Source organism: Thermobia domestica, chromosome 1 (assembly GCF_964235325.1).
Source record: "Thermobia domestica chromosome 1, izTheDome1.hap1.1, whole genome shotgun sequence".
NCBI lineage: Eukaryota > Metazoa > Arthropoda > Insecta > Zygentoma > Lepismatidae > Thermobia > Thermobia domestica.
This window is the reverse complement of record NC_137454.1, coordinates 203,481,653-203,496,065: the sequence shown is the minus strand read 5'-3', so window position 1 is coordinate 203,496,065 and position 14,413 is coordinate 203,481,653.

The following is a 14,413-nucleotide window of genomic DNA, read 5'->3' as shown; positions in this document are numbered from 1 at the left end:
GTTCACGAGCTTTTGTATTTGGGTTGAGGGTCTAGGTTGAGTATTCGGGCTCGAGCCAAACACTGTTAAAAGTTATAAGGCACTGGCCAAATATCTTCAAAACTTCTCGACCCGGGTTTAGAATTGTCAACGACTCGAGCAGCTCTTCTCACAGCTCATTCACTATCGACTCGAACCGAGAAGTGAGCTGAGCCAACAGCTCACTCGGCTCAGTTGAGCCGAACCGAGCAAATGGCTCATCCCTACCAACATGTAATTCACTTAATCCTACATACCAATCGGTTTCTGATAATTGAATATTATTTTTTATTTGGTTAACAAAATGTGTTGGACTATTTGTAGGATATACATCAGTACTTGCGTTTGATAGAAGTGTAATGTAAAAGCTATCATCAATACTTTCAGAAATCATTTTCGTTTAAAGTGAAGTGTTAAGTTTGAAGTTCCAAATTCAAATGGCAATTTTAAACCGTGTTCATCTTTTAAGTTTACTTCAATTGTGTTAAAATAAGATTTTACAACTTTAACATATTGTGGCGTGTGAAATAGAAAACATTTTACATCTCCGTGCTCAATATTATATGCACTAAGTTTACGAAGTAGTGGTCCAATATTTTTTTGTTGTTTTACAATATCAACACAAACATTAAAAACGTTTGGTATATTATATTCTAAATTGCATGGAAATTTTGCACGTGTTACGGTTGGAACATCTTTATTAACTGGTTTTACAAAGACAGCATCTGTAAACTCTGTTGTATTTTCATTTATAAATCCAAGTAAATTTTGCAATCCGCGTGTCATTCCAATAACACAAAAATCTTTCAATTTTAAAGAATGTCTAATTCCAACTTGATTTTTATTTTTATAATATTTTAACATGCGTAATTCTTCAGGAATCATTTCTAAAATGGATGGAATAGAAGTACAGTATCCTGGTGTAATATCAACATGTGCAATTTCAAGTTCATCATTAACGATGGTTTCAATTACATTTTTTCATTTTTACCCACATTATAAAAACTAAAAGGAACATTAAGTTGTGTTAAGGCAACGTACCATTCTCCTTCACTTAAATGAATAGGTTGTGCTAACCTTACTATAAATGAAGAAGTATTATTAGTAAAAATTTCACTACTAGCATTTGAAGGAAGAGTAACATAGAAATCATGTTCTATCATTGAACTCATTTTGAAGACTGAACAGAATTTGTTTTAATCCATGAATTCATACTTGATGGATATCCTAACCACTTTACATACATCATATCTTGTTTCGTTTTAATACTTTCTCAATTAAAAATGTTTTGTTTGAATTTACATTTACTTTTTGTAATTCTTCTGTGTAAAATATTCCTTTAATTTCCTCATCATTCCAATCTTTTAATTTATATGTAATAGGATTTGTCGGAATACATTTATCAACAATAAAAATTTCTTGTGACCATTTTGGTAAATATCCCTTTTCTAATTTATATTTATATTTACTAACGCACATAATCACCAGGCTGAAATTTACATGTTAATTTCTTTTTATTTGTTTTATCACCGTGCAACGTATTCCAAACTTGGTCAACATTAGAATAATTTACATTTGCCGATGCTATTTTAATACTACTATGATACGAATGATTATAACTTTTTACAAATTGATCTAACACATCTATATAACGGTATGTATTTTTAGCCGTAAAATAACGATACAATTTTTCTTTTAATGTTCTTATAAAGCGTTCAGCTAATGCACATTTAATTTCTGAATGTACAGTATATTGATTAATTTCGTATTCTTTAAATAAATGTTTTACATGTCGATTATAAAATTCTGTACCTAAATCCGTTTGTACATTAAACACAGGTATTTTAAAATTTTTAAAAATTTTTTTGATTGCTTTTGCCATTTCAGGACCTGTTTTTGTTTTCAAGGGAACACAATACGCATACCGTGAAAAAATATCAATACAACACAATATATACTTATAATTTTGTTATACTTGGCAATATTTTGCATATCTGCTAAATCCATTTGTAATGTTTCATTTGGTGCACTAACATAATATTGTTTACGTTCAAACACTTTACGTGCTGGTGCATGTAATGTATATGCATCTTGAGATGCTAACCAATTTTTAATTTTCTTTTTTATATAATTTTGTTTTTGCTTGTAATGTTTTAATACTTGATAAAGAAGCAGGATTCGTATAATCATAATATAATTTTGACAATTTTCCCATTTTTATTTACATTTTATATTCTTTCCAATTTTTAAAAATATTTGTTACTAGTGTTGGACTTTGTGATTTTTTAACCTTGTTATGTGATTTCACTATAGGAGTAGAAATAAATTCACGTGGTACATTAAGATCATCCAATAAATTTTTAAATTCGTGAATGCCTATCGGATTTCTTGAATATTTCCGTGTACGAACAACATCATTTATTAAGTCAATAATATTAGAACCTGGTATTATTTTTCCTTGAATACGTACTGTTCCTGATTGATCCCAATGAATTTTATCAGAACTTGTTAAATGTTTTAATAATAGATCTGTTTTCTTTCATAGTGTTTTTGGTACTGATTGTAAAATGTCCGATACAAAGGGTAAAATAGAATTATTTTTTTCTTCTTCAGATGATGATGATGATGATGTTTCACGAACATCTTTTTCAATAATAGGTAATGTAATTGGATTTTGTGAAACTGATGAAGTATAATTTAAATATTGTTGTAAAGCTTGCTGATACAATTTCCATTTTTCATCAATACTAAGATTACGACGTTGTAAAATACTATTCATTTCTTCATCTAAACGCGATTGATATGAATCTATTGATTTTATATTTGCATGCATTTGTTGCATTGCATTTTCAGGCACTAATATCATTTTACGAAATTCCGACATATTTATCTTCCAAACAAACTACCTGCTACTGCACCAAGTAATGGTCCTAAAATTAATGGTAAAAATGCACCACCTTTCTGCAATAAAATTTTCTTTTTCTTATTAAGTGCTTATTAAGTACGTTGTGCAGATAAAGCACGCAAGATCTTTTTATGTCTACGTAAGCGTTGCTTCTGACGCGAATTCAACGGAATGTTTCCTTTTATTGTGTTTTTAGCAACTTGTGAAATAGTACGTATTAAATCACCAGATGCATGTCGTATAATTTGTTCTCGCTTTGCGCTTTTGCATTTGCACAAAGCGCGGAGAGTATCAAAGTGTTGTTTCACCTTCAACATCTTGAACTAAACTAAACGAAAACGACTGAATTACTGTCTTTTACATTTGCATATACATGCAGTGTTTCATTAGGAAAAATATTTGTTCGTAATCGTAATGCATCATTTGTTTTTTGAGTTAAGTCAAATAACAAATAAGTGTGAGGTTCACGTGTTACATCTTCGAACACATTCACAACTTGTTTACTATATCGTGGCATAATTTGTCTTGCTAAATATTGTATTTTTAATTTATCACGAGGATTTTTAAATACTATAATATAATGTGCATTTAAACTTATATCACGAGCATGTTTTCCTTTTGGAAATAAATTTTGAATAAATATTACTGTTAATTTTTTATGATGTGCATATTTTGTAAATAAGTTTGCAACATCACGATTGGTTTCAGACATTAAGTCATCTAATATTAATAGTGAATTTTCTTGTATTTCAAAATTATTCATATCTGGAATACCTTCTATAAAACGAATTTCTGAACTTGTATCTAAATTTGGTATGACTGCACCATAACACCAAACAATTTCATTAAATTTCATAGTAAACATTTGATCACGTTCATTTAATAATAGATTTACAAAACATGTTTTGCCTGCACGTGAAGGACCAGCAATTAAAATGGTTGATGGATGTTGAAACTTTTAACATCTTGTATTAAACTGAATGCATACAATAGATACTTTACTTTATATACAGTGATTCACACACTCACTCACTCACACAATTAACAAAATAAATCTATATATATAAAAGAGAACGTACAATTTTTTGTCCGCTCATCACGCTAATACGGCTGAACCAATTTCTTTCATTTTGGGGGGGTTATTAGGATTTGGACCCTAGATGGTTTTTATCATATCACTTTAATTTTTAATTACCAGTGTCTTGAGATAATTGACCATTCAGGTGTCCATAACGTACAAATCCTTTGTTATTAGTTCATCATAGGTAAAAATAAACGTATTTATATGCAACCCGCATGACCGTGTCACTCGGCGGGTTAACATAAATGACAGGCGATATAGTAGTACTCCCCCGCGTTTGCGCGAATGACTCATCCTCACTCTCTTTTACGACCAGGATATTTGAACTTCGTTCCCTTTTACGGCTAAGATGAATGCTTTGGTACCTCGATTCTGATTGGCTGAGAGAGGTCACGTGACGTTAGGCCCCGCCCACGCGGGAAATTCAAATTTTCAGGTCACGTGGTATGACGTCATGAGTCACCCCGACCTCACCCTGGATTTTTGAAATTTGTTCCCTTTTACGGGTAAGATGTGTGTTTCTGATTGGTTGATAGCTGTCACATGATTTTACACCCTGCGATATTTGAAATTCGTTCCCTTTTACGGGTAAGATGAGTGTTTATGATTGGCTGATAGAGGTCACGTGATCTTAGGCTCTGGGATTTTTTAAAATTCGTTCCCTTTTATGGGTAAGATGAATCCTTTGGTACCACGATGCTAGAGGTCACGTGATCTTAAGCCCTGTGACTTTTGAAATTCGTTCCCTTTTTATGAGTAAGATGAGTGCTTTGGTACCTCGATTCTGATTGGCCGACAGAGGTCACATGATCTTAGACCCGCCACACACCCCATGAGTGAAATATAGAGCGATATGTCGGTGATCCTGGATTTTAGAATTTTGTTCCCTTTTTTATGGTTATCCTTAAAGTTCCCATGGAGGGCTCAACCTCCTCCTTAAATAACCCTTTTTTTGGTATCATGATATTGTACTGAAGTTTACATTAAATATTATCGTTCTCTTTGACAGATAAGATGATTACCAGCTTTTTTACCTTGATGGAGATCCTGTCCTTGAATTAGTAGCCTATGTCTCTGGAAGTAACAATGGTGAAAGAGGGGTGTCGCTTGTAGATTTCTTATAACACATTGTTGTGAGTTTAAGCGATTTTTTAAACGCTCAGTAAGCGCTTCATTAATGGAAACAGTGTTGCCAGATTTTTTCTACCTAAACTGCTCCGATTCTTTTCGAAACGGTTCCGCAGAGTACAAGAAATTTTAAACTAAAAATTTTTCGAACTAAAAAAATTTGTAACTAAAAAATTTTAAACAAAAAATTTTCGAACTAAAAAATTTTGAAACAAAAATTTCAAAAAAATTCGAACTAAAAATTTTAAACTAAAAACTTTCGAACTAAATTTTCAAATCAAAAAATTTTCGAACAAAAAATTTTCGAACCCAAAAAAAAATTCGAACTAAAAAAAAATTAAAAATTTTTCGAAAAAATATTTTAAACTAAAAACTTTCGAACTAAATTTTCAAATCAAAATTTTTCGAACTAAAAATTTTAAAAAAATTTCGAACCAATTTTTAAAAACAAGTTTCGTACTAAAGATGTAAACCACATTTGAAAATTTTCAAATTAAAAATTTTTCGAACTAAATTAAAAATCAAATTTTGGACACTAAAAAAATTCTTTAATTATTTTTTCGAACAAAATCATGTAAACCAAATCTTGAATATATTTTCCACCTTAAATTTTCAAGATTACCATTTATTTGAAAACAAGTGTTCAGGGTTTCAAGAAATAATAAAACATATTTTTTTTTCAACTTGTTGTATTTTAACGAAAAGTATGTGGTCTTCCTATACATGTTTATTAACATAATAAATACAGGATCTAGTTTAATGAATATATTGGACGTATCATCATCTTCGAATGTTGTAGACGTATCCTGTAAAGAAAAAGAAGAAACGACGGATTACTTTATGAATTTCTTTTTTCTGAAACAATAAAAATGAGTCAATATTGATAAGAGAGAAATAAAACTTACTCGTAAATGATGGATGTGCTTAGGCTCATCTTCCCCCTCCTCGGGTACATTTCATCCACTGATGGTGGTTTACGAACTTTTTTCTGGGTACTGCATTTTTCTAGGTGTTGCTCCTTTATGGTCAAGGTTCCTCCTTCGGTACGAGATGACTGCATTTCTTCCACTGATGGTTGTGTTGATGGCTTATGAACTCTTGTGGGTACTTCATTTTCTTCTTGGTGTTGCTGCTTTGTGGTTAAGGAGTGAAAAAAAAGGAAAAGGAAAAAAAGAAATGGCGGCCTTATTGGGTATTTACAGTTTTTTCTTCTTCATCTTCTTTTTCCAGTTCCATCTTCTGTTTTTTAACGTACCCGTACGGAACCGTATCATAAGAATTGAATTCTTTAAATCGACGTTTTGTGTACTGGATACTGTACATTTTTTCTTCTTTGCGTGTGACGATGGTATGGTCTTTGGTCCTGCATATCTTATGGGGGATAGTGATGGTGACTTGTCCACGGCATTGATTTGTAATCATTTCTTTTAGCGTATTGAAATTTAATTGTTGTCCTGCATTGTAATTTAATGTAAATCCTCTAATTTTGCATATGTAACTGGTGACGTTGGTATCCGGATTGTATATTTCTAGGCTGTAATTTTTTGGTCCTCCACTGACAAATGTTTTGATGTATGCTCGTGGTCCGTAAGACTCCATCTCGTCCGATAAGCATCCCAAGTACGTTGAAGGTTCAATGGTTGGCTCCCCGGGCTTCTCCGTAAATATTACAGAATCCGTGTCGAAATATAAAACACGTTCCTGCAACATTTCCAGGTACTTGTACAGTTCCAGACGTGCCTGACATGTTGTAAATGCACCTAACACGACATTGGTGTTTCGGTTTTGAACAGGCACATGTTCATTGTACTCCCAGAACGCATACAACATCGTATCATTGATGGGTACAATTTGATGGAGTTTAATGTCGGGGGAAGTGAGTTTTTCATAAAATTCTTCCGGCCGATCAATAATTGTGGTCTGGCTAAAGTTTGATCTTTGCGAAAGTTTTCCCCAAAGAGCATTAAGACAAAGCTTAGATAAACTTCTTCGTGTAGGATTATTTTCAATTTTGGACCGATCCAATGCAATACCTTCACGCTCCAGGACGGTTTGTATGAATTTTGATTTGTCTTCTTCGGTCACACAGGAACTAGGCCAGCCAGACGCTTCCATTTTTGATTTTAAAAATGTATTGATATATTCCGTGAACAAGCCACCTGTTTTCGTGATGGGATCATATTGTTCAATGTCATAATCCCAAATTTCAAAAATTTCCACTGGTTGATATCCCAATTCTATTGCTTTCTGGATTTCATATGATACCCATGTTCCAGTGAGGCATCGCTCCTGATCATTGTGCGTACACGTTGCTGTAGGGTCTGGGTTCATTTCTTCGGCACACGCAGCACACAGTGGAAAGAGTAGTTTCTTGTTACATCGGTAAGGCAGGAGACCATGATAAAGATGGCGACTTGGTAATATCGTCATTTTGATTAGACCATTGACTTTATTTATTGGTGGTATATTTTCATCACCCTGTAGATAAATTCGTGGATGGCCTACAGGGTATTTAGCACACTTATTGATGTAAGGATAAAGCGAGACAATATCGTAATATTTTATTACTTCCCCCGCTTTTTCATCGACTTGGTGGTACAATTTCACGCAATTGGTCCTTCCTCCAAAAAAGCTATCTCTTGGATTTAATGGTCTGCGGTTCATGTACGGGTGATTTTTCAGATACGTCGCCATTGCAGGATTTTGTTTTAAGAACTGATTAAATTCGCACTCCCACATTTCATGTACAATGTACCCCAATTCACGCAGTCTTGCATTTTTGCGTTGCGTTCGTTCATAACGGAATTCCATGGTGTCTTCTGGATTGCTGTAGATGGGCTGATTACGGCCTGTAGTAAAACATACTTTACACCCGTGGTAAAAGCAGCCGGCATGCTCGTAGACGTGCTCCTCTAACGTCTCAGGATCTTGGTAGTAACCATCAACATGGAATCCCGCAATAAACACTTCTTTTTGTCGGGCCGCATGTAAGATTTGTTTTTCTTCGGTTTTTTCAATGTAGGCCAGCCATTGCATTGCAGCGATCGATTGGGTACTTCTCCATCGATAGCCATGTGCCGGTAGAATTCCAATGGTATTGGGTTTAAGGAAATTCCGGCGGAATACTAAATTAGAAGCACTGGCAATCGTGATCGTCTCCAAGAAGGGATTCACTTTGGTTTCTGTTTCAAATGACGTCATAAACGAAACGCATGCTTGTCGCAGTACATTGACATCTTGAATACAATACTTGAGAATTTCTTTCTGGAAATCAAACGTGTCATTACGATGATCGTTGTACCACTGCATGAACTTGTTTCTGTCTTCGACGGCCATTTCATCTGCACCATAATACTTCGTTTCTGGAAGTGGTCCAATATACGATTGATTCTCCTTGGTGTTGAAGAAATGCGGGAAGTAGCCTTTGGTTGTGGGTAAATTGAACGCTTTTGACAATTTACTTAATGCCATAGGTAGGAAGTTCAACGAGTCAATGAACGTCAGATTATTCAACGTTAAACTCAGTATCTTGGTCCCATTTAATATGACGTCAGGTCTCCATTGACATTGTTCTACCATGGTCTTTAGGATAAAATGTCCATCGTATCCCTTAGCATTGTGCGCGACACAGAAAATCCTATTTATATTGGGACGCCGTTCCCGCAAGTACTGAAGAAAATTATAAACTGGATCCTCTCCTTGGAAAATATGCTGGCGCTGACCACACGTACTGCAAGACTGCTGGATATTATTGTTTTCAACACATGCGTAACATACTTGTTGTGCAACCAATAAATTTGGAATGTGTACATACGTATTATCGCCAATATTCGTGTCCTGCATAGATTCTATATCATAGAATATCAACAAGGCTTTCTTTGCGTGCATGAGTGAAGGAACACCAGGTTTCAAGCATTGGCGATCGGGAAGCATAAAACATTGATGTGATCCTGGAACAATCTTCTTACAAACATTGCAAAAGATCTCATTGCAATCATGATGTCGTTGTCCTGTATGCACAAAAGAATATACTCTGTAACATCTAGTACATTGCTTCACCATTTTGCATACAGGTTCCCCTTGATGATATACAATATTACGATGATTGTTAAAACATTGTTCGCCATAAAATTGACGATTGCAGTCGTTGCATAATATCGGCGTTTGGTTCTTGTCGCATAGTGGTCTCTGTAAACATTTGGAGCATGTTACAGGACAATTTTTTACATGTCTGTTACGATGATCATACTTTTTATGGCACGCTTCACAGTAGAACTTGGTTGCAAAACAAGCAGTTAAAGATTGGATGATGTCAAAATGGCCAGCCAAACAAATCAAATTTATGGGAGTGCGATTTTCGTCGTTCGGTCCCTCGTACATGATGTCACGGCCTGTGAAACTAGTATACACAGTAATTTTATATTCTTTGAGGTATGCCTGGAATTGTCGAATTTCATTTACACTGGCACCATGATCCAAATTCACTCCTGCATTTGCACATAGCGCATCGACTTCTTGATCCACAACACATTTCGATTGGCGTTGATATTGCCAATAACGTTGCACATCTACATTCTTGTATGCCTTCAGACCAATAGCAATAACAAGGGCGTACGCCAAGCACCTTGAATCTTGATTTTGTACACGTACAATCCCTTTTTTGCAACGTAACAATTCTTCATTTTGAAGTACTCCTTGCCGCAAACCGCCATAGCCACGTGGAATATCGACACGATGAAAATGCACGGTGAATGGCTCGTGCAGGAGAAATGCATTGTTACTTTGTAACACTCTTTCGAACGAGGCCCACATCGTTTCCAGTGTCAGGTTTCGTGCTTGGCGAAAACTCACCCAAAACGGTTTATTCGTATTCCGTGGCGATATTACTGATAAACCAACCATCGCCTCATCGTCGACATTGGCTAACAAATGGTCTAGCATTGCTTGGAAACTGTTGTGTACATACTGTATGATATCGGTTCCTACGGGCGGTGCGTTGAATTGAATTTCGAGCATTCTGCCCTCGATGTTAAATCGTCTATAATGGCGAGTGATTTCATTGCGCACAGTAAAACCCGATTCGGCCATGGTTAAAAACAGGAGAAAACAAACAAACAGGTACGGTAAAACAAATATGTAATGTGGGGAAAAAAGGAATTGAGCAGCGTGAATTTACTACAAAAGAAAAGAAGAAAGAAAAATCTTAATCACCTGATAACATTCATGATAAATTCTTAACTAAGCAATTCATGTAAAGGTCCTGAGTTTGATTCCCTAGCGGTGACGTTCAGAATCTCATTATGAAAGCACGTGTACTAGAAATCAAAGTTAAAATAAATAAATAATTATGTTACTGAAATGAGTGTTTTATTGTCGTCAAACTCGAGACCTTTACATCAGCATATAACTGACCTATCATTCTATAGTGATAAAAAGAATGCATGAATGAATGTTTCATCAGTACTGAGATGTGATAAAGTACGCGTAAGCATTTTTTTTCCCCACTCACAACGACCTTTAAATGATGCGTTTGCAAGTTGAAGAGATTCATCAAGCATTAGCGTAACACATACGTAATTGTCGAAACAAAATCTGTATAGTGTATTTTTTTTTTATTATTGTGACTAAGCGGTTAGCGTACATGGTTCGGACGTGGAAGGTCCTGGTTCAAGCCTCGGTGGGTTTGCTTTCCACGTCGGGGCATGTCAAGCCTTTTCTGTAATTTAATATTCTCACACGTTATCATACATTCTTTTCAAAACTAAGCTAAATGGTTGACGTGCACCCCTCATAATACATAAACGTACATAAATCGTCTATAATGACGAGTGATTTCATTGCGAACAGTAAAACCCGATTCGGCCATGATTAAAAAATGAAAACAAACAAACAGGTACGGTAAACAAATATGTAATGGGAAAAAAGGAATTGAGCAGCGTGAATTTGAGTTGATTTTTTGATTTTTTAGTTTAGCGTCCCTTTCAGCAGCGAGGCTATATGAGACGTGGACCTACTGATTAACGTGGAATCCGAACCACATGAGCTCCCCGCCGGGAATCGAACCCTGGTCTCCCACGCCAAAGGTACGTATGCTAACTGCTTAGCCCAGGAAATCATAACATTCATGATAAATTCTTAACTAAGCAATTCATGTAAAGGTCCTGAGTTTGATTCCCTGGCGGGGCGTTCAGAATCTCATTATGAAAGCACATGTACTAGAAATCAAAGTTTTTTTAAATAATTATGTTACTGAAATGTGTGTTTTATTGCTGTCAAACTCGAGAGCATTACATCAGCATGTAACTGACCTACCATTCTATAGTGATAAAAAGAATGCATGAATGAATGAATGTTTCAACAGTACTGAGATGTGACAAAGTACGCGTAAGCATTTTTTTCTACTCACAACGACCTTTAAATGATGCGTTTGCAAGTTGAAGAGATTCACCAACCATTAACGTTATACATACGTAATTGTCAAAACAAAATCTGTATAGCGTAAATCTTTTAACCAAATATTCATGCACTCTTTTTTATTTAAGCGGTTAGCGTACATGCTTTTAACGTGGAAGGTCCTGGTTCAAGCCTCGGTGGGTTTGCTTTCCCACATCGGAGCGCTGTCAAGTCTTTTTTGAAATTTAATATTCTCATGCGTTATCATACATTCTTTTCAAAACTAAGCTAAATGATTGACGTACACGCCTCTGGCCTTGGTTCAATCCCGGGCGGTTGCTCGAATATCACGTTAAGCTGAAGGGGCCGCTAATGCTTTCAAAGGGAATCGAACCATATTATTCTCAGGCATAGTTTCTGAAATTTTGTAATGCATTCTTTTCAAAACTAAGCGCACACATTTTTCTGGCCATGGTTCAATTCCCGACGGGTGCTCGCTGAAGGGACGCTAAACCATATCATTTATCGTGCTTACTTCTAATGTGTGGGGGTTCCTGATTCGTACTCCCACTTTCCCATTCCACTAATTTCTTCATAGTCTAAATATTTCGTACTAAAAGTAAAACAGTGTATGAGTGATCCACCCCCACAAATATAAAATAAAAATGATTTTCGAATCTTGTGTGAAAAATAAAATCTCACTGAACTTACCTCAAATTCAATGAACACAAAGTCGGTGTAGTAAAGCTTCTTAAATGAAGACACTTTTCAAGAACAGATCTTCTTCACACGATAGTTGAGAGCGATGTAGGATTTGAAAAATGAAATTTAGATTTTTATTTAGGTCGCTGTGAAAACGATGTCACCGTCAGCCAATCAGAAACGAGGAAATTTATAAAATGACATCACAACGAACCAATCAAAACGCTCGCTGCTTTTCGTCATGAATCACGAACCAAAACGATGTGTAACAATCGATCGTGACGTCATTCAAGTTTCTCAATAGTTACAACATCTAGTATCGCAATTCCGATGCCAATTCCTTCTGCCAGGATCATGTCACTACTTGTCGTAACTGTGACGACATTTCATTTTCCTCATATTCCATACGAGAATGTCAATGTTTGCTTTTTTCCATGAATCATGCTGACACGTTCGTAGTAAAACAAAAAGTAATGCGATCCGCTGACGTTTGCATTTTTTCAATCATATGTGCTTCTATGTCGTCACACAAAGAAGTCTATCAGCATTTTATTTTAATCCACGTTACACTGTCAGATTTATTTTCTTAAAGTGTATGTGTATCCTTTTCAAGGACCATGGTTCGAAACCCACCAAGCATAATTAAATCCGAATTCATTCATAGCTAAGCGGTTAGGATTCACATCTTTGGTTTGAAAGACCTGAGTTCGATTCCTGGAGAAACATTTCTTAGGATTTTTCTAAACTTGGTTTCAATTTCTAGTTCGAAAATTTTAAAAGTTTAGTTCGATAAAAAAAGTTTGATTTGAGAAGCGTTACACTGTCAGATTTATTTTCTTAAAGTATATGTGTATCCTTTTCAAGGACCATGGTTCGAAACCCACCAAGATCGATTAAAACCGAATTCATTTAAGCGGTTAGCATACACATCTTTGGTTTGAAAGACCTGAGTTCGATTCCTGGAGAAACATTTCTTAGGATTTTTTCTTAAACTTGGTTTCAATTTCTAGTTCGAAAAATTTTAAAAGTTTAGTTCGATAAAAAGTTTGATTTGAAAATTTTTAGATGTGATTTACATCTTTAGTTCGAAACTTTTGTTTTAAAAAATGTTTTAGTTCGACAAAATTTTGTTTCAATTTTTTAGTTCGAAATTTTTTTTGGGTTCGAAAATTTTTTGTTTGAAACTTTTTTGTTTCAAAATTTTTTAGTTCGAAATTTTTTTTTTGGGTTCGAAAATTTTTTGTTTGAAAATTTTTGTTTAAAATTTTTTAGTTCGAAAAATTTTTAGTTTAAAATTTCTTGCACTCTGCGGAACCGTTTCGAAAAGAATCGGAGCAGTTTAGGTTAAAAAAATCTGGCAACACTGTTTCCATTAATGAAGCGCTTACTGAGCGTTTAAAAATCGCTTAAACTCACAACAATGTGTTATAAGAAATCTACAAGCAACACCCCCTCTTTCACCATTGTTACTTCCAGAGACATAGGCTACTAATTCAAGGACAGGATCTCCATCAAGGTAAAAAAAAAAGCTGGTAATCATCTTATCTGTCAAAGAGAGAACGATAATATTTAATGTAAACTTCAGTACAATATCATACCATAAAAGGGTTATTTAAGGATGGGTTGAACCCTCCACGGGAACTTTAAGGTACCAAAAAGGATAACCATTAAAAAAAAATCCAGGTCGAGGGTGATCACTGTCATACCACTCTGAATGTCTAGCATTGGGGTGAGGGTAAGATTATGTGACTTCTATCCTCCAATCAAAATTGAGGTACCAAAACATTCATCTTATCCATAAAATGAAACAAATGAGTGAGGGGTTTTCCCACGTATTCTGTTCACCGTGTGATGGGTCTAAAATCATGTGACTTCTATCTTCCAATCAGTATCGTAATACCAAAGTATACATCAGAAAGGACACCCTAATTTCAAAAATCCTAGGACCTAAAATCACGTGATCTCTATCATCCAATCAGAATCAAGGTACCAAAGCACATATCTTACCCGTAAAAGGAAATGAATTAGTGATGGATTTCCCCGCAAGGGTAAAACATGACGTCATACCATGTGACCTGTTCACCGTGTAGCGGGTCTAAGATCATGTAACCTCTATCAGTCAATCAGTATCATAGTACCAAAGTACTCATCAAAGAGGATACCCAAATTTCAAAATCCCAGGGTCT